At 43.8% G+C, this 25,392-nt stretch overlaps 1 protein-coding gene across 2 annotated transcripts in view; it reads left to right on the top strand.

Moving 5' to 3' along the window:
• Positions 1 to 2,411: 2,411 nt before the first annotated feature.
• The window catches only part of FBXL16 (F-box and leucine rich repeat protein 16), a 70,788-nt gene continuing 47,807 nt past the window's right edge, over positions 2,412 to 25,392 (top strand). The window contains exon 1 of one of the 2 annotated variants that reach the window (XM_075318449.1): positions 2,412 to 3,134. The gene's annotated coding sequence lies outside the window, so the exon portion shown is untranslated. Of the gene's footprint in view, positions 3,135 to 16,013; positions 16,082 to 25,392 lie in introns of those variants that run through there. The other variant, XM_075318450.1, reaches the window with a different exon arrangement.

Consider the following 25,392-nt stretch of genomic DNA (forward strand, 5'->3'; position numbering starts at 1 on the left):
AATAGAACAACTATAATACTGCCCCCTATGTACAAGAATATAACTACTATAATACTGCCCCCTATGTACAAGAATATAACTACTATAATACTGCCCCTATGTACAAGAATATAACTACTATAATACGGCCCCTATGTACAAGAATATAACTACTATAATACTGCCCCTATGTACAAGAATATAACTACTATAATACTGCCCCTATGTACAAGAATATAACTACTATAATACTGCCCCTATGTACAAGAATATAACTACTATAATACTGCCCCTATGTACAAGAATATAACTACTATAATACTGCCGCTATGTACAGGAATATAACTACTATAATACTGCCCCTATGTACAAGAATATTACTATAATACTGCCCCTATGTACAAGAATATAACTACTATAATACTGCCCCTATGTACAAGAATATTACTATAATACTGCCCCTATGTACAAGAATATAACTACTATAATACTGCCCCCTATGTACAAGAATATAACTACTATAATACTGCCCCTATGTACAAGAATATAACTACTATAATACTGCCCCCTATGTACAAGAATATAACTACTATAATACTGCACCTATGTACAAGAATATAACTACTATAATACTGCCCCCTATGTACAAGAATATAACTACTATAATACTGCTCCCTATGTACAAGAATATAACTACTATAATACTGCCCCTATGTACAAGAATATAACTACTATAATACTGCCCCCTATGTACAAGAATATAACTACTATAATACTGCCCCTATGTACAAGAATATTACTATAATACTGCCCCTATGTACAAGAATATAACTACTATAATACTGTCCCTATGTACAAGAATATAACTACTATAATACTGCCCCTATGTACAAGAATATAACTACTATAATACTACTCCTATGTACAAGAATATAACTACTATAATACTGCCCCTATGTACAAGAATATAACTACTATAATACTGCCCCTATGTACAAGAATATAACTACTATAATACTGCCCCTATGTACAAGAATATAACTACTATAATACTGCCCCTATGTACAAGAATATAACTACTATAATACTGCCCCCTATGTACAAGAATATAACTACTATAATACTGCCCCCTATGTACAAGAATATAACTACTATAATACTGCCCCCTATGTACAAGAATATAACTACTATAATACTGCCCCTATGTACAAGAATATAACTACTATAATACTGCCCCTATGTACAAGAATATAACTACTATAATACTGTCTCCTATGTACAAGAATATAACTGCTATAATACTGCCCCCTATGTACAAGAATATAACTACTATAATACTGCCTCCTATGTACAAGAATATAACTACTATAATACTGCCCCTATGTACAAGAATATAACTACTATAATACTGCCCCCTATGTACAAGAATAGAACAACTATAATACTGCCCCCTATGTACAAGAATATAACTACTATAATACTGCCCCCTATGTACAAGAATATAACTACTATAATACTGCCTCCTATGTACAAGAATATAACTACTATAATACTGCCTCCTATGTACAAGAATATAACTACTATAATACTGCCCCCTATGTACAAGAATATAACTACTATAATACTGCCCCTATGTACAAGAATATAACTACTATAATACTGCCCCTATGTACAAGAATATAACTACTATAATACTGTCTCCTATGTACAAGAATATAACTGCTATAATACTGCCCCCTATGTACAAGAATATAACTACTATAATACTGCCCCTATGTACAAGAATATAACTACTATAATACTGCCCCTATGTACAAGAATATAACTACTATAATACTGCCCCTATGTACAAGAATATAACTACTATAATACTGCCCCTATGTACAAGAATATAACTACTATAATACTGCTCCCTATGTACAATAATATAACTACTATAATACTGCTCCTATGTACAAGAATATATCTACTATAATACTGCCCCTATGTACAAGAATATAACTACTATAATACTGCCCCTATGTACAAGAATATAACTACTATAATACTGCTCCTATGTACAAGAATATAACTACTATAATACTGCCCCTATGTACAAGAATATAACTACTATAATACTACCCCTATGTACAAGAATATAACTACTATAATACTACCCCCTATGTACAAGAATATAACTACTATAATACTGCCCCTATGTACAAGAATATAACTACTATAATACTGCCCCCTATATACAAGAATATAACTACTATAATACTGCCCCTATGTACAAGAATACAACTACTATAATACTGCCCCTATGTACAGGAATATAGCATATATAATGCTGCCATCAGTCGGGGCCATAGATATGAGATGATGTCCCCTGTGATGTGTGGGATCCCACCCCGCCGCCATCTTGGATGCTGTGCCTGTGCAGTGTATGGATGTGCAGACTGTGCAGTGTATGGTGGTGACGAGGCGGAGCAGCGGCCACCTCTGGAGCAGGGATAGCAGAGCTCCCGGTGTGCCCGGCTCCGCACAGCCCCAGTGGTGTATGGCTCAGGAGGAGGGGACGGTGAGGAGGAGGAGGAGGAGGATGGAGACAGCCGGGGAGGAGGCGAGCCCGGAGTCATGAATTATTGATAATAATGCTGATGTCTCTTTAACAGCGTGTGACACCCTGTGTGTGCAGCATCGGCGCCGTGTGTGACGGAGGGTGGGGAGGCCAGCGCCGCTCCGGGCTTTTCATGGAGGCTTTATCCCCATCTCCCGCTGACAAAGGGAAGATTTGCCTTTTTTAAAGCCTTTCTCCTCTGCCGGATTCTGGTTTTGCACCTGCAGCTGTCTCTCCCCCCTCCCCCACCTCCCCAAACCCTCCTCAGGGTGCATGGCTCCCCCAGACTGAGCCGCGGAGGGCTCCCCGTGGATTGGAGCCGGATGCGAGGCGTTCCGGGATGGAGTGACCTATTTTGGCGGCTGCTGATGGTTTAGTCTGGACATCAGGATTTTGCAGAAGAATTGGATCCCGAGGAGACCCCCGGCCCCCTCTCCTCCTCCGCCTCCTCCCCAGGGCTGGGGTCCTCGGAGCTGTCACTGGCGGATTGTCACCTGTCTGGACCAGAAGCATCCCGGAGGCAGCGATGCCATGAGCCGAGGAGGCAGCGCCGACGGTAAGACATGTTCTAGGCTGTCATGTAATGGGGGATGATGCAGGGGCCGCCGAGGAGATACATGGCAGCCGGAGAGGGAGGGGTGCTGGCCTTGTATTCCCGGCATCTCCTAATACAGAGGCGCCTTACCCTGTCCTTATACACAGGACACTCACCAAATCCTAATACAGAGACGTCTCACCCTGTCCTTATACACAGGACACTCACCGAATCCTAATACAGAGGCGCCTTACCCTGTCCTTATACACAGGACACTCACCGAATCCTAATACAGAGGCGCCTCACCCTGTCCTTATACACAGGACACTCACCGAATCCTAATACAGAGACGTCTCACCCTGTACTTATACACAGGACACTCACCAAATCCTAATACAGAGGCGCCTCACCCTGTCCTTATACACAGGACACTCACCGAATCCTAATACAGAGGCGTCTCACCCTGTCCTTATACACAGGACACTCACCGAATCCTAATACAGAGGCGTCTCACCCTGTCCTTATACACAGGACACTCACCGAATCCTAATACAGAGGCGTCTCACCTTGTCCTTATACACAGGACACTCACCGAATCCTAATACAGAGGTGTCTCACCCTGTCCTTATACACAGGACACTCACCGAATCCTAATACAGAGGCGTCTCACCCTGTCCTTATACACAGGACACTCACCGAATCCTAATACAGAGGCGCCTTACCCTGTCCTTATACACAGGACACTCACCGAATCCTAATACAGAGACGTCTCACCCTGCCCTTATACACAGGACACTCACCGAATCCTAATACAGAGACGTCTCACCCTGCCCTTATACACAGGACACTCACCGAATTCTAGTACAGAGGCGCCTTACCCTGTCCTTATACACATGGCTCCCATCTATTCCTAATACAGAGACGTCTCACCCTGGCCTTATACACAGGACACTCACCAAATCCTAATACAGAGGCGTCTCACCCTGTCCTTATACACAGGACAATCATCGAATCCTAATACAGATGCGCCTTACCCTGTCCTTATACACAGGACACTCACCGAATCCTAATACAGAGATGTCTCACACTGTCCTTATACACAGGATACTCACCGAATCCTAATACAGAGACGTCTTATACACAGGCCTGCCATTTTCTTCTAATGCAGAGGCGTCTCACCCTGTCCTTTATACACAGGACACTCACCGAATCCTAATACAGAGACGTCTCACCCTGTCCTTATACACAGGACACTCACCAAATCCTAATACAGAGACGCCTCACCCTGTCCTTATACACAGGACACTCACCGAATCCTAATACAGAGGCGCCTCACCCTGTCCTTATACACAGGACACTCACCAAATCCTAATACAGAGGCGCCTCACCCTGTCCTTATACACAGGACACTCACCGAATCCTAATACAGAGGGGTCTCACCCTGTCCTTATACACAGGACACTCACCGAATCCTAATACAGAGGGGTCTCACCCTGTCCTTATACACAGGACACTCACCGAATCCTAATACAGAGGCGTCTCACCCTGTCCTTATACACAGGACACTCACCGAATCCTAATACAGAGGCGCCTTACCCTCTCCTTATATACAGGACACTCACCAAATCCTAATACAGAGATGTCTTACCCTGTTCTTATTCATAGTCCTCCCATCTATTCTTAATACACAAACTTGTTTATATTTTCTTATACACAGGATACTCAGCGAATCCTAATACAGAGATGTCTTACCTTGTTATACACAGGTTTCCCATCTACTTCTAATACAAAAACATCTCACCCTGTTCTTATACACAGGACACTCGCAGAATCCTAGTACAGAGACTTCTTTTCCTATTCTTATACACAGGTCTCCCATTTACTAATACAGAGACATCTTACCTTGTTATACACAGGCCTTCCATCTAGTTCTAATACAGAGACATCTTACCTTGTTCTTATATACAGGCCTCCCATCTACTTCTAATACAGAGAGATCCTACCCAGTTATTATACACAGGTCTCCCACCTATTCCTAATACACAGGCATCTTACCCAGCTCTTATACGCAGGCCTCCTATAATCTCCTAAAACCTCCTGCTGCTATTATATACACCAAATAACTCACCTGTTCCTCATAGAGAGACATCAGACACTGTCCTTATACACAGGTCACTCATCTGTTCCTTGTACAGAGGCTTCTTACCCTATCCTTATTCACAGGCCATCCGTGCCTAATCACTACCTACTCAATACATAAACATGTTACCTTTCTATTACACGGGTCATCCACCTCCTAATACAGGGGCTTCTTACCCTGGTATTACATTCAGGCTGCCTACCTATTCCTAATACCATCTAATACACCAGCTACTTACCTGTTCCTAATACAAAGGCATCTTACCTATTTCTAATACACAGACCTGTTGCCCTGTTCTTAAGCACAGGACATCCACCTTCTCCTCCTGCTGCCATCTTATACACTGGCTACTTTACCGTTTCCAATACAGAGACATCATACCTTATCCTTATACACAGGACACTCACCGGATCCTAATACAGAAACTGTATTTGACATTTTATACACAGGTGATTCACATACTTCTAATGCAGAGACCTCTTACCCTATTCTTATATACAGGTGGTCCACTTACTCCATACAACATAGCCCTCTTACCCTATTCTTATACACAGGACACTTACCTATTTCTAGTATCTTCTGCACTAGATACTCATCTGTTCCTAATACAAAGGCCTTTTACCGTTTTCTTATATACAGGCCATACTTATCTAATTACCTACTCCTAATGCAGAGACCCCCTTCAGCCCTCTTATATGCAGGACACCGACGTGTTCGTAATACAGAGACCTCTTACTCTGTTCCTATATAAAGGCCACCTACTCCTAATAACTCCTACTGCCATCTGATATAGAGGAGGCGCTACTATTCCTAATACAGAGACTGCGTACAATGGTTTTATACACTCCTCAACATGGAGATTATACCGAGAAGCAAAACTGGTCAAATGACTGAAATTACCAGAGAGTGAGTGATGGATGCAGCAGCCAAGAGAGACCAGTGCAAAGACGCAGCAGCCATGGAAGACCAGTCCAGAGACGCTGCAGCCATGGAAGACCAGTCCAGAGACGCTGCAGCCATGGAAGACCAGTCCAGAGACGCTGCAGCCATGGAAGACCAGTCCAGAGACGCTGCAGCCATGGAAGACCAGTCCAGAGACGCTGCAACCATGGAAGACCAGTCCAGAGACGCTGCAACCATGGAAGACCAGTCCGGAGATGCTGCAACCATGGGAGACAAGTCCAGAGACGCTGCCGCCATGGGAGACTAGTCCGGAGACGCTGCCGCCATGGGAGACTAGTCCGGAGAGGCTGCCGCCATGGGAGACAAGTCCGGAGACGCTGCTGCCATGGGAGACTAGTCCGGAGACGCTGCTGCCATGGGAGACAAGTCCAGAGACGCTGCAGCCATGGAAGACAAGTCCGGAGACGCTGCTGCCATGGGAGACAAGTCCAGAGACGCTGCTGCCATGGGAGACAAGTCCAGAGACGCTGCAGCCATGGAAGACAAGTCCGGAGACGCTGCCGCCATGGGAGACAAGTCCAGAGACGCTGCAGCCATGGGAGACAAGTCCGGAGACGCTGCAGCCACAGGAGCACGTTTAGGCCGCACAGGCTGCTCACAGTATTCCGAGCGATTTTCATGTTGAAAAACAGCTCCTGAGACACTTTGGAGGAATGGCCTCACCACCGAATGTAACGCCGACCTTATACACAGGACACAAACTTGTTTTAATACAGAAACATGTCTCCAATACTTCTAATACAAATGTAGCCTATCTTACTTATCCACAGGCCATATTATACTCCTAATACAGAGACCTCTTACTACCATCTTATATACAGGTCACCCACCTACTCCTGATCCAAAGACCTTTACCCTATTCTTATACACAGGGAGCTTACCTATTTATACTATCTTCCCACTGGCTACTCATCTGTTTATAATACAGAGGCCTCTCATCCTGTCCTTATACACAGGTCATAATTACGTCATACTGCCATGTTATACACAGGCCATCCACCTACTCCTAATACAGAGCCGTCCTTTATATGCAGGACACCGAGCTGTTCCAAATAGAGAACTCTTACACTGTTCTTATATAAAGGCCACCTACCTACTTAACACATCCTACTCCCATCTTATACAGAGAAAACCCCCTTATTCCTATTACAGAGACCTTTTACAATGGTCTTATATACAGGTCAATCATCCACTCCTAATATCTTCTACTGCCATCTTATATACTGTCTTATTATTTGATCCTAATATACAGGTCACTGACCTCGTAATATAGAGACGTCCAACTTGCCGTTTATATACAGGACACTCAGCTATTCCTAATACAGGGACCTTGTGTCCTGTTCCTATATACAGGCCACCCGCCTACTCCTAATACCTACTACTGCTATGTTATAGAATCTCAGAAACAGCGGAGTCATATTCCAAATTTTTGAATATAAAATATAATTTTACACAAATTAAATTACATAAGTTTACATGTGGTAACATAGAAATCAATCATGCTCACCCATAGTAGCTATTCCGACTGGTAGATGCTGTCCAGGGGCCCCGATGCACGTTTCCTTTGATGCCCCCCCCCCCTCCCAAGGAAGCCCAACGCGAAACGCACGTCGGGGCCCCTGGACAACATCTACCAGTTGGAATAGCTACTATGGGTGAGCATGATTGATTTCTATGTTACCTCTGCAATCACAGAGGCCAGACTGGTTGGTGGGCGGGGAAAGCAGTGCATATGTATGAGCAATAATGAGCGGCCCAGGGAGGCCACAGGAGCAGCGCCTGTAAAGGGCCTATAAATCAGTGGTGTGTCTGGAGGAGGAAAATTAAGGTATACACCATAATGTGAGCATGGCAGCGACTCGGTGATATCCACAGTGAAGCATGGCAGGGGCTTGGTGATGTCCACAGTGAAGCACAGTGGTGGCTCGGTGATTTCCACAGTGAAGCATGGTGGGAGTTCGGTGATGTCCACAGTGAAATATGGCAGGGGCTCAGTAATGTCCACAGTGAAGTATAGTGGTGGCTGGGTGATGTCTACAGTGTAGTACAGTGGTGGCTCAGTGATTTCCACAGTGAAGCATGCTGGGGGCTCAGTGATGTCCACAGTAAAGTATGGCAAGAGCTCAGTGATATCCACAGTGAAGTATGGTGACTACTGAGTGATGTCCACAGTGTAGCACAGTGGTGGCTCGGTGATTTCCACAGTAAAGCATGGTGGGAGTTCGGTGATGTCCACAGTAAAGTATGGCATGAGCTTAGTGATGGCCACAGTGAAGTATGGTGATTACTGGGTGATGTCCACAGTGTAGCACAGTGGTGGCTCGGTGATTTCCACAGTGAAGCATGGTGGGAGTTCGGTGATGTCCACAGTGAAGTATGGGAGGGGCTCAGTGATGTCCACAGTGAAGCATGGTGGTGCCTCGGTGATGTCAACATTGAAGCATCGGTAGCTGGGCGATGTCTACAGTGATACTTTGGGGCTGTGTTGCTTCCTCTAAGGCCCAGTTTCAGAAAAAGTCATGAAAGATTCAGGAGCCATCAGTCATCTGACTTGAACCCTGATTGGTGGGGTGTGAAGAAGGCGGCTGCAGCAAACCCAAGAATGGCCTAAGAATTCTCAGTAACGCTGCCAGAAGCTGATGTCTGGTGATACATCCTGTGTGCAGCAGGTCATAACAGCCAGAGGAGCAGCAGGTCATAACAGCCAGAGGAGCAGCAGGTCATAACAGCCAGAGAAGCAGCAGGTCATAACAGCCACAGGTGCAGCAGGTCATAACAGCCAGAGAAGCAGCAGGTCATAACAGCCAGAGGTGAAGCTGGTCATAACAGTCAGAGGTGAAGCTGGTCATAACAGTCAGAGGTGCAGCAGGTCATAAAAGCCACAGGAGCAGCAGGTCATAATAACCAGAGGAGCAGCAGGTCATAATAGCCAGAGGTGCAGCAGGTCATAACAGCCAGAGAAGCAGCAGGTCATAACAGCCACAGGTGCAGCAGGTCATAACAGCCAGAGAAGCAGCAGGTCATAACAGCCAGAGGTGAAGCTGGTCATAACAGTCAGAGGTGAAGCTGGTCATAACAGTCAGAGGTGCAGCAGGTCATAAAAGCCACAGGAGCAGCAGGTCATAATAGCCAGAGGTGCAGCAGGTCATAATAGCCAGAGGTGCAGCAGGTCATAACAGCCAGAGGTGCAGCAGGTCATAACAGCCAGAGGAGCAGCAGGTCATAACAGCCAGAGGAGCAGCAGGTCATAACAGCCAGAGGAGCAGCAGGTCATAACAGCCAGAGGAGAAGCAGGTCATAACAGCCAGAGGGGCAGCAGGTCATAACAGCCAGAGGAGAAGCAGGCCATAACAGCCAGAGGTGCAGCAGGTCATAACAGCCAGAGGAGCAGCAGGTCATAACAGCCAGAGGAGCAGCAGGTCATAACAGCCAGAGGAGAAGCAGGTCATAACAGCCAGAGGAGAAGCAGGTCATAACAGCCAGAGGAGAAGCAGGTCATAACAGCCAGAGGAGAAGCAGGTCATAACAGCCAGAGGAGAAGCAGGTCATAACAGCCAGAGGTGCAGCAGGTCATAACAGCCAGAGGAGCAGCAGGTCATAACAGCCAGAAGAGCAGCAGGTCATAACAGCCACAGGTGCAGCAGGTCATAACAGTCAGAGGTGAAGCTGGTCATAACAATCAGAGGTGAAGCTGGTCATAACAGTCAGAGGTGCAGCAGGTCATAAAAGCCACAGGAGCAGCAGGTCATAATAACCAGAGGAGCAGCAGGTCATAATAGCCAGAGGTGCAGCAGGTCATAACAGCCAGAGGTGCAGCAGGTCATAACAGCCAGAGGAGCAGCAGGTCATAACAGCCAGAGGTGCAGCAGGTCATAACAGCCAGAGGAGAAGCAGGTCATAACAGCCAGAGGAGCAGCAGGTCATAACAGCCAGAGGAGCAGCAGGTCATAACAGCCAGAGGAGAAGCAGGTCATAACAGCCAGAGGAGCAGCAGGTCATAACAGCCAGAGGGGCAGCAGGTCATAACAGCCAGAGGAGAAGCAGGCCATAACAGCCAGAGGTGCAGCAGGTCATAACAGCCAGAGGAGCAGCAGGTCATAACAGCCAGAGGAGAAGCACGTCATAACAGCCAGAGGAGAAGCAGGTCATAACAGCCAGAGGAGCAGCAGGTCATAACAGCCAGAGGAGAAGCAGGTCATAACAGCCAGAGGAGAAGCAGGTCATAACAGCCAGAGGTGCAGCAGGTCATAACAGCCAGAGGTGCAGCAGGTCATAACAGCCAGAGGTGCAGCAGGTCATAACAGCCAGAGGAGCAGCAGGTCATAACAGCGAGAGGAGAAGCAGGTCATACCAGCCAGTGGAGAAACACGTCATACCAGCCAGAGGAGAAGCAGGTCATACCAGCCAGAGGAGAAGCACGTCATAACAGCCAGAGGAGAAGCAGGTCATACCAGCCAGAGGAGCTCTAGTAAGCACTAAAGATGCTGGTCATGAGGAGTGAATAATCCAGATTGTCACTCTATATATGGACCATTTACATATGTCTAATACAGAGACTCTTTTATATAAACCATCTCAGTCATAGTCTAATATTCCGCAACCCCACGTCATTATTTGCTCCTAATACACAGATACTGGACACCGATCTCCTCCTAATACACAGATACCGGGCACCAATCTCCTCCTAATACACAGATACCGGACACCGATCTCCTCCTAATACACAGATACCGGACACCGATCTCCTCCTAATACACAGATACCGGGCACCAATCTCCTCCTAATACACAGATACCGGGACACCGATCTCCTCCTAATACACAGATACCGGGCACCGATCTCCTCCTAATACACAGGTACCGGGACACCGATCTCCTCCTAATACACAGATACCGGGACACCGATCTCCTCCTAATACACAGATAAGGTACACCGATCTCCTAATACACAGATACTGGGACACCGATCTCCTCCTAATACACAGATACCGGGACACCGATCTCCTCCTAATACACAGATACCGGGACACCGATCTCCTCCTAATACACAGATACCAGGACACCGATCTCCTCCTAATACACAGATACAGGACACCGATCTCCTCCTAATACACAGATACCGGGACACCGATCTCCTCCTAATACACAGATACTGGACACCGATCTCCTCCTAATACACAGATACCGGGACACCGATCTCCTCCTAATACACAGATACCGGGACACCGATCTCCTAATACACAGATACTGGGACACCGATCTCCTCCTAATACACAGATACCGGGACACCGATCTCCTCCTAATACACAGATACCGGGACACCGATCTCCTCCTAATACACAGATACCGGACACCGATCTCCTCCTAATACACAGATACAGGACACCGATCTCCTCCTAATACACAGATACTGGGACACCAATCTCCTCCTAATACACAGATACCGGACACCAATCTCCTCCTAATACACAGATACCGGGCACCGATCTCCCCCTAATACACAGATACCGGACACCAATCTCCTCCTAATACACAGATACCGGGACACCGATCTCCTCCTAATACACAGATACCGGGACACCGATCTCCTCCTAATACACAGATACCGGGACACCGATCTCCTCCTAATACACAGATACCGGGACACCGATCTCCTCCTAATACACAGATACCGGGCACCGATCTCCTCCTAATACACAGATACCGGGACACCGATCTCCTCCTAATACACAGATACCGGGACACCGATCTCCTCCTAATACACAGATACCGGGACACCGATCTCCTCCTAATACACAGATACCGGACACCGATCTCCTCCTAATACACAGATACCGGGACACCGATCTCCTCCTAATACACAGGTACAGGACACCGATCTCCTCCTAATACACAGATACCGGGACACCGATCTCCTCCTAATACACAGATACCGGGCACCGATCTCCTCCTAATACACAGATACCGGGACACCGATCTCCTCCTAATACACAGATACCGGGACACCGATCTCCTCCTAATACACAGATACCGGGACACCGATCTCCTCCTAATACACAGATACCGGACACCGATCTCCTCCTAATACACAGATACCGGGACACCGATCTCCTCCTAATACACAGGTACAGGACACCGATCTCCCCCTAATACACAGATACCGGGACACCGATCTCCTCCTAATACACAGATACCGGGACACCGATCTCCTCCTAATACACAGATACCGGGACACCGATCTCCTCCTAATACACAGATACCGGGACACCGATCTCCTCCTAATACACAGATACCAGGACACCGATCTCCTCCTAATACACAGATACCGGGCACCGATCTCCTCCTAATACACAGATACCGGACACCGATCTACTCCTAATACACAGATACCGGGACACCGATCTCCTCCTAATACACAGATACAGGACACCGATCTCCCCCTAATACACAGATACCGGGACACCGATCTCCTCCTAATACACAGGTACCGGGACACCGATCTCCTCCTAATACACAGATACCGGGACACCGATCTCCTCCTAATACACAGATACCGGGACACCGATCTCCTCCTAATACACAGATACCGGACACCGATCTCCTCCTAATACACAGATACAGGACACCGATCTCCTCCTAATACACAGATACAGGACACCGATCTCCCCCTAATACACAGACACAGGACACCGATCTCCCCCTAATACACAGATACCGGGACACCGATCTCCTCCTAATACACAGATACCGGACACCGATCTCCTCCTAATACACAGATACCGGGACACCGATCTCCTCCTAATACACAGATACCGGGACACCGATTTCCTCCTAATACACAGATACTGGGCACCGATCTCCTCCTAATACACAGATACCGGGACATTGATCTCCTCCTAATACACAGATACCGGACACCGATCTCCTCCTAATACACAGATACCGGGACACCGATCTCCTCCTAATACACAGATACCGGGACACCGATTTCCTCCTAATACACAGATACTGGGACACCGATCTCCTCCTAATACACAGATACCGGGACATTGATCTCCTAATACACAGATACCGGGACACGATCTCCTCCTAATACACAGATACCGGACACCGATCTCCTCCTAATACACAGATATTGGGACACCGATCTCCTCCTAATACACAGATACCGGGACACCAATCTCCTCCTAATGCACAGATACCGGACACCGATCTCCTCCTAATACACAGATACCGGGCACCGATCTCCTCCTAATACACAGATACCGGGACACCGATCTCCTCCTAATACACAGATACCGGGCACCGATCTCCTCCTAATGCACAGATACCGGACACCGATCTCCTAATACACAGATACCGGGCACCAATCTCCTCCTAATACACAGATACCGGGCACCGATCTCCTCCTAATACACAGATACCGGACACCGATCTCCTCCTAATACACAGGTACCGGGACACCGATCTCCCCCTAATACACAGATACCGGGACACCGATCTCCTCCTAATACACAGATACCGGACACCGATCTCCTCCTAATACACAGATACCGGACACCGATCTCCTCCTAATACACAGATACCGGACACCGATCTACTCCTAATACACAGATACCAGGACATTGATCTCCTAATACACAAGTATGTGTCCATTGTAAAAATACATTTTCTTCCTGTTAAACCCGTTCTACCAGTGTGATGTGGAGGACATAGTGACCTGTCAATCATCCGTGCACATTTATAGTGAGTGTCACCAGGAATGTACTGCTGTCCTAATAACTCCAGGATCCAATCACTGCGCGACCTGCTGCCTATCAGTGACATCACTTCTGACCAACTGCCTACAGGGACTGAGATATAATCTTCTGAATACGGATTCTCCCCCACACACCCCCGGACGCCATGTCGTCTGCTGTTAACATAACAGAGCAGCCGGTGGTGCAGAGCTCACTGATACCAGTGCAGTCCTATAATAGGAGCCACCGGGGTAACAAGTCCGTCCATGACATTTCTCCTCCTGAATTCTCCCCATCATCTGTGAGTGATATTATTGAGAAATGGAAGGAGCCGCAGCAACTCAGCCATGAAGGGGTGACCCCGTAATGTTACAGAGTGGGGGGCCGAGGAGCAGAGGGCAGAAAAGTCCCCACTGCTCTGCTGACCCCATAACTGCTGAGTGTAGACCTCTAGTGGTAAGATCAGTACAAACCCTGCACCTGCCGGGGGCTTCATGCCCAAGTAGCCGTACATCACCAAGCACAATGCCGAGCCGTACATCACCAAGCACAAGGCCGAGCCGTACATCACCAAGCACAATGCCGAGCCGTACATCACCAAGCACAATGCCGAGCCGTACATCACCAAGCACAATGCCGAGCCGTACATCACCAAGCACAATGTCGAGCCGTACATCACCAAGCACAATGCCGAGCCGTACATCACCAAGCACAAGGCCGAGCCGTACATCACCAAGCACAATGCCGAGCCATACATCACCCAGGACAATGCCGAGCCATACATCACCAAGCACAATGCCGAGCCGTACATCAACAAGCACAATGCCGAGCTGTACATCACCAAGCACAATGCCGAGCCGCACATCACCAAGCACAATGCCGAGCCGTACATCACCAAGCAAAATGCCGAGCCATACATCACCAAGCACAATGCCGAGCCGTACATCACCAAGCACAATGCCGAGCCGTACATCACCAAGCACAATGCCGAGCCGTACATCACCAAGCACAATGCCGAGCCGTACATCACCAAGCACAATGCCGAGCCGTACATCACCAAGCACAATGCCGAGCCGTACATCAACAAGCACAATGCCGAGCCGTACATCAACAAGCACAATGCTGAGCCGTACATCACCAAGCACAATGCCGAGCCGTACATCACCAAGCACAATGCCGAGCCGTACATCACCAAGCACAATGCCGAGCCGTACATCACCAAGCACAATGCTGAGCCGTACATCACCAAGCACAATGCTGAGCCATACATCAACAAGCACAATGCCGAGCCATACATCACCAAGCACAATGCCGAGCCATACATCACCAAGCACAATGCCGAGCGCCGGATGGAGCGGTGTAAAGCTACCACCACTGGACTCTGGAGGAGACGTGTTCTATGCAGTAACAGATCACACTTCTCTATCTGCGTCTGATGGAGGAGTCTAGGTGTGGTAAATGGAGGACGTTACCCCTTGACTGCATTGTACCACCCGTACAGATGGTGGAGGAGGATGCTTTGGGCTATCAGGGGCCAGTGAAGAGAAATCTTAATATATTGTGGGGAACTGTAGCTCCCGGATTTGTAGGAACAGTTTTGGGAAGACCCGTGTCTGTTTCCCATGACTGTGCCCGTACAGACATGGAGGGGGAGTTTGGTGACCGAATGCAAAGCCCGGAAGGAGTTCAGTTCCATTCAGAAATGGAGATTATGAGCCCGGCCTATCCCAAATATCAGGGTCTGACCTCACAAATTGAGAAGAAGGGACAAAACTTCCTACAGGTGCCTCTAATATTTTGGAAAAATACTTCCCAGAAGAGCGGGAACCGTTATATCTGCAGAGGGGCCGACTCCATATTAATGTCTAAGGATGTGGGATAGGAGGTCCGAAAATCTCCCGGGTGAGAGGATGGGGGCACACACTGTTTACATAGACTGTGTGAACTCACTCCTCCATACAGATCTTCACCAACCAAACATAGACCATCCTGCTGTCCTGACTGTGACATCACTATGTGTATAATGACGTCATCATCTGATCACTAAATAATATATATACAGTGGGGAAAATAAGTATTTCATCCTCTGCCGATTTAACAAGTTTCCCACCTACAAAGAATGGAGAGGTCTGTAATTTGTATCGTAGGTGACTTCAACTGTGACAGACAGAATCCCCCAGAAGAAAACACCAGTGTATGATTTTTAAATAATTAATTTGCATTTTACAGATCTTCTCCAAATCTTTCAGGTTACTCCTCCATACAGATCTTCTGCAAATCTTTCAGGTTACTCCTCCATACAGACCTTCTCCAAATCTTTCAGGTCACTACCTCCATACAGATCTTCTCCAAATCTTTCAGGTTACTCCTCCATACAGATCTTCTCCAGATCTTTCAGGTTACTCCTCCATACAGATCTTCTCCAGATCTTTCAGGTCACTCCTTCATACAGATCTTCTCCAGATCTTTCAGGTTACTCCTCCATACAGAACTTCTCCACATCTTTCAGGTCACTACCTCCATACAGATCTTCTCCAAATCTTTCAGGTTACTCCTCCATACAGATCTTCTCCAGATCTTTCAGGTTACTTCTCCATACAGATCTTCTCCAGATCTTTCAGGTCACTACCTCCATACAGATCTTCTCCAAATCTTTCAGGTTACTCCTCCATACAGATCTTCTCCAGATCTTTCAGGTTACTCCTCCATACAGATCTTCTCCACATCTTTCAGGTCACTACCTCCATACAGATCTTCTCCAAATCTTTCAGGTTACTCCTCCATACAGATCTTCTCCAGATCTTTCAGGTTACTTCTCCATACAGATCTTCTCCAGATCTTTCAGGTCACTACCTCCATACAGATCTTCTCCAAATCTTTCAGGTTACTCCTCCATACAGATCTTCTCCAGATCTTTCAGGTTACTCCTCCATACAGATCTTCTCCAAATCTTTCAGGTTACTCCTCCATACAGATCTTCTCCAGATCTTTCAGGTCACTCCTCCATACAGATCTTCTCCAGATCTCTCAGGTCACTCCTCCATACAGATCTTCTCCAGATCTTTTCCAGATCTTTCAGGCCACTCCTCCATACAGATCTTCTCCAGATGTTTCAGGTCACTCCTCCATACAGATCTTCTCCTGACCTTTCAGGTCACTCCTCCATACACATCTCCAGATCTTTCAGGTCACTCCTCCATACAGATCTTCTCCAAATCTTTCAGGTCACTACCTCCATACAGATCTTCTCCAAATCTTTCAGGTTACTCCTCCATACAGATCTTCTCCAAATCTTTCAGGTTACTCCTCCATACAGATCTTCTCCAGATCTTTCAGGTTACTTCTCCATACAGATCTTCTCCAGATCTTTCAGGTCACTACCTCCATACAGATCTTCTCCAAATCTTTCAGGTTACTCCTCCATACAGATCTTCTCCACATCTTTCAGGTCACTACCTCCATACAGATCTTCTCCAAATCTTTCAGGTTACTCCTCCATACAGATCTTCTCCAGATCTTTCAGGTTACTTCTCCATACAGATCTTCTCCAGATCTTTCAGGTCACTACCTCCATACAGATCTTCTCCAAATCTTTCAGGTTACTCCTCCATACAGATCTTCTCCAGATCTTTCAGGTTACTCCTCCATACAGATCTTCTCCAAATCTTTCAGGTTACTCCTCCATACAGATCTTCTCCAGATCTTTCAGGTCACTCCTCCATACAGATCTTCTCCAGATCTCTCAGGTCACTCCTCCATACAGATCTTCTCCAGATCTTTTCCAGATCTTTCAGGCCACTCCTCCATACAGATCTTCTCCAGATGTTTCAGGTCACTCCTCCATACAGATCTTCTCCTGACCTTTCAGGTCACTCCTCCATACACATCTCCAGATCTTTCAGGTCACTCCTCCATACAGATCTTCTCCAGATCTTTCAGGTCACTCCTCCATACAGATCTTCTCCAGATCTTTCAGGTCACTCCTCCATACAGATCTTCTCCAGATCTTTCAGGTCACTCCTCCATACAGATCTTCTCCAGATCTTTCAGGTTTCAGGGTTGTCACTGGGCAACATTGAGTTTCAGCTTCTCCAAAGATTTTCTATTGAGTTTAGGTCTGAAGACTGGCTAGGCCACTCCAGGAGCTTGAAATGCTTCTTACAGAGCGGCTCCTTAGTTGCCCTGGCTGTGTGTTTCGGGTCATTGTCATGCTGAAAGACCCAACTACGACCCATCTACAATGCTCTTTATGAGGGAAGGAGGTTGTTGGCCAAAATCTCCCGATACATTACCCCATCCATCCTCCCTTCAATATGGTGCAGTTGTCCTGTCCCCTTTGCAGAAAAGTCCCCCTCAAAGTTTGATTTTTCCACCCCATGCTTCACGGTTGGGATGGTGTTCTTGGGGTTGTACTCATCCTTCTTTTTCCTCCAAAGACGGCAAGTGGAATTGATACCACAAAGTTCTATTTTGGTCTCATCTGACCACATGACTTTCTCCCATGCCTCCTCTGGATCATCCAGATGGTCATTGGAGAACTTTAGATAGGCCTGGAACTTATATGCCCTGCAGGATTTTAATTTATAACAGCGTAGTGCAGTGTTTCTCAACTCCAGTCCTCAAGACCCACCAACAGATCATGTTTTCAGGTTTTCCTCAATCAGGTTTTCAGGATTTCCTTAATGTTGCACAGGTGATGGAATTATCCCCTGTCTAATATTGAGGAACACCTGAAAACATGATCTGTTGTTCGGTCTTGAGGACTGGAGTTGAGAAACACTGGTGTAGTGTGTTAGTGAAGGTAATCTTTGAGACTGTGGTCTTAGCTCTGTCCAGGTCATTGACCAGGTCCTCGGATGTAGGTCTAGGCTGATTCTTGACCTCTCTCAGAATCATACTTACCCCACAAGGCGAGACCTTGAACGGAGCCATGCAAACAGCAAGATTGACAGTCATCTTGTGTCTCTTCCATTTTCTAATAATTGGGCCAACAGTTGTTGTCTTCTCACCAAGCTGCTTGCCTATTGTCCTGTAACCCATCCCAGCCTTGTGCTGATTTACAATTTTGTCCCTGGTGTCCTTAGACAGCTTTTTGGTCTTGGCTATGGTGGAGAAGTTGGATTGTGATTGAGTGTGTGGACAGGTGTCTTTTATACAGGTAATGTGTTCAAAGAGGAGCAATTAATACAGGTATTGAGGGCATAGTAGGAGGGCTTCACTGAGGAACCTGAATGACATCACTACACGTGATGATGTCACCACCGTATTATAGCCAAAGAGAACCTTAATGCTGTGATCCCCATCTGGATTAGTTTGTGGCCTTCTACTCTCGGATTTAGGAACCAGGCCCTATGGACCTGATAAGGGTTTGGTCCATACACGGAGGCGGGGACCATAAATGGAGTAAAGAAATAACCAAGTCTCTTGGAGAGTGCTGCTTGTGTTTCCACTGCCTGAGTCCCCTGACGATTGCTCCGGAGCTGGAATCAGAAAGGCGGCAGTTGATGATGGCATTATGGGAGATTTTTCGGCGCAATATGACCTCATCTGGCCTCTCATTCATGGTTTTGTCTCCATTCAGCCCCGGGCAGGAAGTGTGTCATTACCATAAAACACGGCCGCTGTCAGGTCCTCCTCATATAAAATGGCTAATGACGAGGCCGCATCACTCAGCGAGCTCTCCCGAGGACGGCGGATCGTAAACCCTCACCGGCTGATTTCTCCGAATCAAACCAATTTCTGATCGATCTCATCGACTTACAGCATTAATGTCAATTCATTTTCCTCAATGGCTTTTTAACTGATCTTATTGCTGTCGCTCGAATGTGGAAAATTGTAAATTCACCGTCTAACATGAAACTAAATATCTGCCCGAGACTCTATATATATACATACATAAGAATATAACTACTATAATACTGCCCCCTATGTACAAGAATATAACTACTATAATACTGCCCCCTATGTACAAGAATATAACTACTATAATACTGCTCCTATGTACAAGAATATATACTATAATACTGCCCCTATGTACAAGAATATAACTACTATAATACTGCCCCTATATACAAGAATATAACTACTATAATACTGACCCTATGTACAAGAATATAACTACTATAATACTGACCCTATGTACAAGAATATAACTACTATAATACTGCTCCTATATACAAGAATATAACTACTATAATACTGCCCCCTATGTACAAGAATATAACTACTATAATACTGCTCCTATATACAAGAATATAACTACTATAATACTGCCCCTATATACAAGAATATAACTACTATAATAATGCCCCTATGTACAAGAATATAACTACTATAATACTGCCCCTATGTACAAGAATATAACTACTATAATACTGCTCCCTATGTACAAGAATATAACTACTATAATACTGCCCCCTATGTACAAGAATATAACTACTATAATACTGCCCCTATGTACAAGAATATAACTACTATAATACTGCCCCCTATGTACAAGAATATAACTACTATAATACTGCCCCTATGTACAAGAATATAACTACTATAATACTGCCCCCTATGTACAAGAATATAACTACTATAATACTGCCCCCTATGTACAAGAATATAACTACTATAATACTGCTCCTATATACAAGAATATAACTACTATAATACTGCTCCCTATGTACAAGAATATAACTACTATAATACTGCCCCCTATGTACAAGAATATAACTACTATAATACTGCTCCTATATACAAGAATATAACTACTATAATACTGCCCCCTATGTACAATAATATAACTACTATAATACTGCCCCCTATGTACAAGAATATAACTACTATAATACTGCCCCCTGTGTACAAGAATATAACTACTATAATACTGCCCCTATATACAAGAATATAACTACTATAATACTGCCCCCTATGTACAAGAATATAACTACTATAATACTGCCCCTATATACAAGAATATAACTACTATAATACTGCCCCTATGTACAAAAATATAACTACTATAATACTGCCCCTATGTACAAGAATATAACTACTATAATACTGCTCCCTATGTACAAGAATATAACTACTATAATACTGCCCCCTATGTACAAGAATATAACTACTATAATACTGCTCCTATATACAAGAATATAACTACTATAATACTGCTCCTATATACAAGAATATAACTACTATAATACTGCCCCCTGTGTACAAGAATATAACTACTATAATACTGCCCCTATATACAAGAATATAACTACTATAATACTGCCCCCTATATACAAGAATATAACTACTATAATACTGCCCCTATATACAAGAATATAACTACTATAATACTGCCCCTATATACAAGAATATAACTACTATAATACTGCCCCCTATGTACAAGAATATAACTACTATAATACTGCTCCTATGTACAAAAATATAACTACTATAATACTGCCCCCTATGTACAAGAATATAACTACTATAATACTGCCCCTATGTACAAAAATATAACTACTATAATACTGCCCCTATATACAAGAATATAACTACTATAATACTGCTCCTATGTACAAAAATATAACTACTATAATACTGCTCCTATATACAAGAATATAACTACTATAATACTGCCCCTATATACAAGAATATAACTACTATAATACTGCTCCTATGTACAAGAATATAACTACTATAATACTGCCCCCTATGTACAAGAATATAACTACTATAATACTGCCCCCTATGTACAAGAATATAACTACTATAATACTGCTCCCTATGTACAAGAATATAACTACTATAATACTGCTCCTATGTACAAGAATATAACTACTATAATACTGCCCCCTATGTACAAGAATATAACTACTATAATACTGCTCCTATGTACAAGAATATTACTACTATAATACTGCTCCTATGTACAAGAATATAACTACTATAATACTGCTCCTATATACAAGAATATAACTACTATAATACTGCTCCTATGTACAAAAATATAACTACTATAATACTGCCCCCTATGTACAAGAATATAACTACTATAATACTGCCCCTATGTACAAAAATATAACTACTATAATACTGCCCCTATATACAAGAATATAACTACTATAATACTGCTCCTATGTACAAAAATATAACTACTATAATACTGCTCCTATATACAAGAATATAACTACTATAATACTGCCCCTATATACAAGAATATAACTACTATAATACTGCTCCTATGTACAAGAATATAACTACTATAATACTGCCCCCTATGTACAAGAATATAACTACTATAATACTGCCCCTATGTACAAGAATATAACTACTATAATACTGCTCCCTATGTACAAGAATATAACTACTATAATACTGCTCCTATGTACAAGAATATAACTACTATAATACTGCCCCCTATGTACAAGAATATAACTACTATAATACTGCTCCTATGTACAAGAATATTACTACTATAATACTGCTCCTATGTACAAGAATATAACTACTATAATACTGCCCCCTATGTACAAGAATATAACTACTATAATACTGCCCCCTATGTACAAGAATATAACTACTATAATACTGCTCCTATATACAAGAATATAACTACTATAATACTGCTCCTATATACAAGAATATAACTACTATAATACTGCCCCCTGTGTACAAGAATATAACTACTATAATACTGCTCCCTATGTACAAGAATATAACTACTATAATACTGCCCCTATATACAAGAATATAACTACTATAATACTGCCCCCTATGTACAAGAATATAACTAGTATAATACTGCTCCTATATACAAGAATATAACTACTATAATACTGCTCCTATGTACAAAAATATAACTACTATAATACTGCCCCCTATGTACAAGAATATAACTACTATAATACTGCCCCTATGTACAAAAATATAACTACTATAATACTGCCCCTATATACAAGAATATAACTACTATAATACTGCTCCTATGTACAAATATATAACTACTATAATACTGCTCCTATATACAAGAATATAACTACTATAATACTGCTCCTATGTACAAGAATATAACTACTATAATACTGCCCCCTATGTACAAGAATATAACTACTATAATACTGCCCCCTATGTACAAGAATATAACTACTATAATACTGCCCCCTATGTACAAGAATATAACTACTATAATACTGCCCCTATATACAAGAATATAACTACTATAATACTGCCCCTATATACAAGAATATAACTACTATAATACTGCCCCTATATACAAGAATATAACTACTATAATACTGCTCCTATGTACAAGAATATAACTACTATAATACTGCCCCCTATGTACAAGAATATAACTACTATAATACTGCCCCCTATGTACAAGAATATAACTACTATAATACTGCTCCTATATACAAGAATATAACTACTATAATACTGCCCCCTATGTACAAGAATATAACTACTATAATACTGCTCCTATATACAAGAATATAACTACTATAATACTGCCCCCTATGTACAAGAATATAACTACTATAATACTGCCCCCTATGTACAAGAATATAACTACTATAATACTGCTCCTATGTACAAGAATATTACTACTATAATACTGCTCCTATGTACAAGAATATAACTACTATAATACTGCCCCCTATGTACAAGAATATAACTACTATAATACTGCCCCTATGTACAAAAATATAACTACTATAATACTGCCCCTATATACAAGAATATAACTACTATAATACTGCCCCTATGTACAAGAATATAACTACTATAATACTGCTCCTATGTACAAAAATATAACTACTATAATACTGCTCCTATGTACAAGAATATGACTACTATAATACTGCCCCTATATACAAGAATATAACTACTATAATACTGCTCCTATGTGCAAGAATATAACTACTATAATACTGCCCCCTATATACAAGAATATAACTACTATAATACTGCTCCTATGTACAAGAATATAACTACTATAATACTGCCATCTATGTACAAGAATATAACTACTATAATACTGCCCCCTATGTACAAGACTATAACTACTATAATACTGCCCCCTATGTACAAGAATATAACTACTATAATACTGCTCCTATGTACAAGAATATAACTACTATAATACTGCCCCCTATGTACAAGAATATAACTACTATAATACTGCTCCTATGTACAAGAATATTACTACTATAATACTGCTCCTATGTACAAGAATATAACTACTATAATACTGCCCCCTATGTACAAGAATATAACTACTATAATACTGCCCCTATGTACAAGAATATAACTACTATAATACTGCCCCCTATGTACAAGAATATAACTACTATAATACTGCCCCTATGTACAAGAATATAACTACTATAATACTGCCTCCTATGTACAAGAATATATCTACTATAATACTGCCCATATGTACAAGAATATAACTACTATAATACTGCCCCTATGTACAAGAATATAACTACTATAATACTGCCCCTATGTACAAGAATATAACTACTATAATACTGCCCCTATGTACAAGAATATAACTGCTATAATACTGCTCATTGCTGTGTTGCACATATTATGGATGTCTCGGTGTTCCCGGCTCTTCCAGGTGTTGATGTCTTAGTCGCGGTCTTCTTTGTGTCCCTCTTTATGTCGCGCTGTTTGTGTAGGTGATGATAATTTTGCAGCGATTGTGTTGCTTTTCTGCAAGGACATTTTAATAGCAGACACTTATGGGCGATTTTCCTCAGTCGGAGGGACGGGCGGAAGGAAGTGACAATTAAGGCAAAATAATTATTTGTGCGGCGCTGTTACCAGGAAGCGCTCTCTCTCCGGCGCTGTAAGTGGTTTTATCCTCTTGACAAAAAATTTATGACAGTGCGGTACTTATGGGAGCGGTTGCTAGGCAACAACCTGCGCTTTGGCCTCTTAAATTATAGACCCCAGATGCTGTCCGGCACGGCTCGGGAGATTTTTCGGTCAAGTGAAGATAAGATAAAAATTGGTCAATTTAGTTGCTCTTTATAAAATCAAATACAGACCTCCATCACCTGATCCCGAGGAGATTACAGCAGATTTCATCTCCTCAAATACATAATGCAGCAAACCCCACACCTGAGTCACCTGGACCTGATGGAGCAGAGACCCTTACAATGATGAAGGGAGCCCCCTGTATACAGAGATACATGATTAGATCCTGTCTGCAGCCACCACTAGGGGGAGCTCCCTGTATACAGAGATACAGGATAAGATCCTGTCTGCAGCCACCACTAGGGGGAGCTCCCTGTATACAGAGATACATGATAAGATCCTGTCTGCAGCCACCACTAGGGGGAGCTCCCTGTATACAGAGATACATGATAAGATCCTGTCTGCAGCCACCACTAGGGGGAGCTCCCTGTATACAGAGATACATGATAAGATCCTGTCTGCAGTCA

This window comes from Anomaloglossus baeobatrachus, chromosome 7 (assembly GCF_048569485.1).
Source record: "Anomaloglossus baeobatrachus isolate aAnoBae1 chromosome 7, aAnoBae1.hap1, whole genome shotgun sequence".
Lineage (NCBI taxonomy): Eukaryota > Metazoa > Chordata > Amphibia > Anura > Aromobatidae > Anomaloglossus > Anomaloglossus baeobatrachus.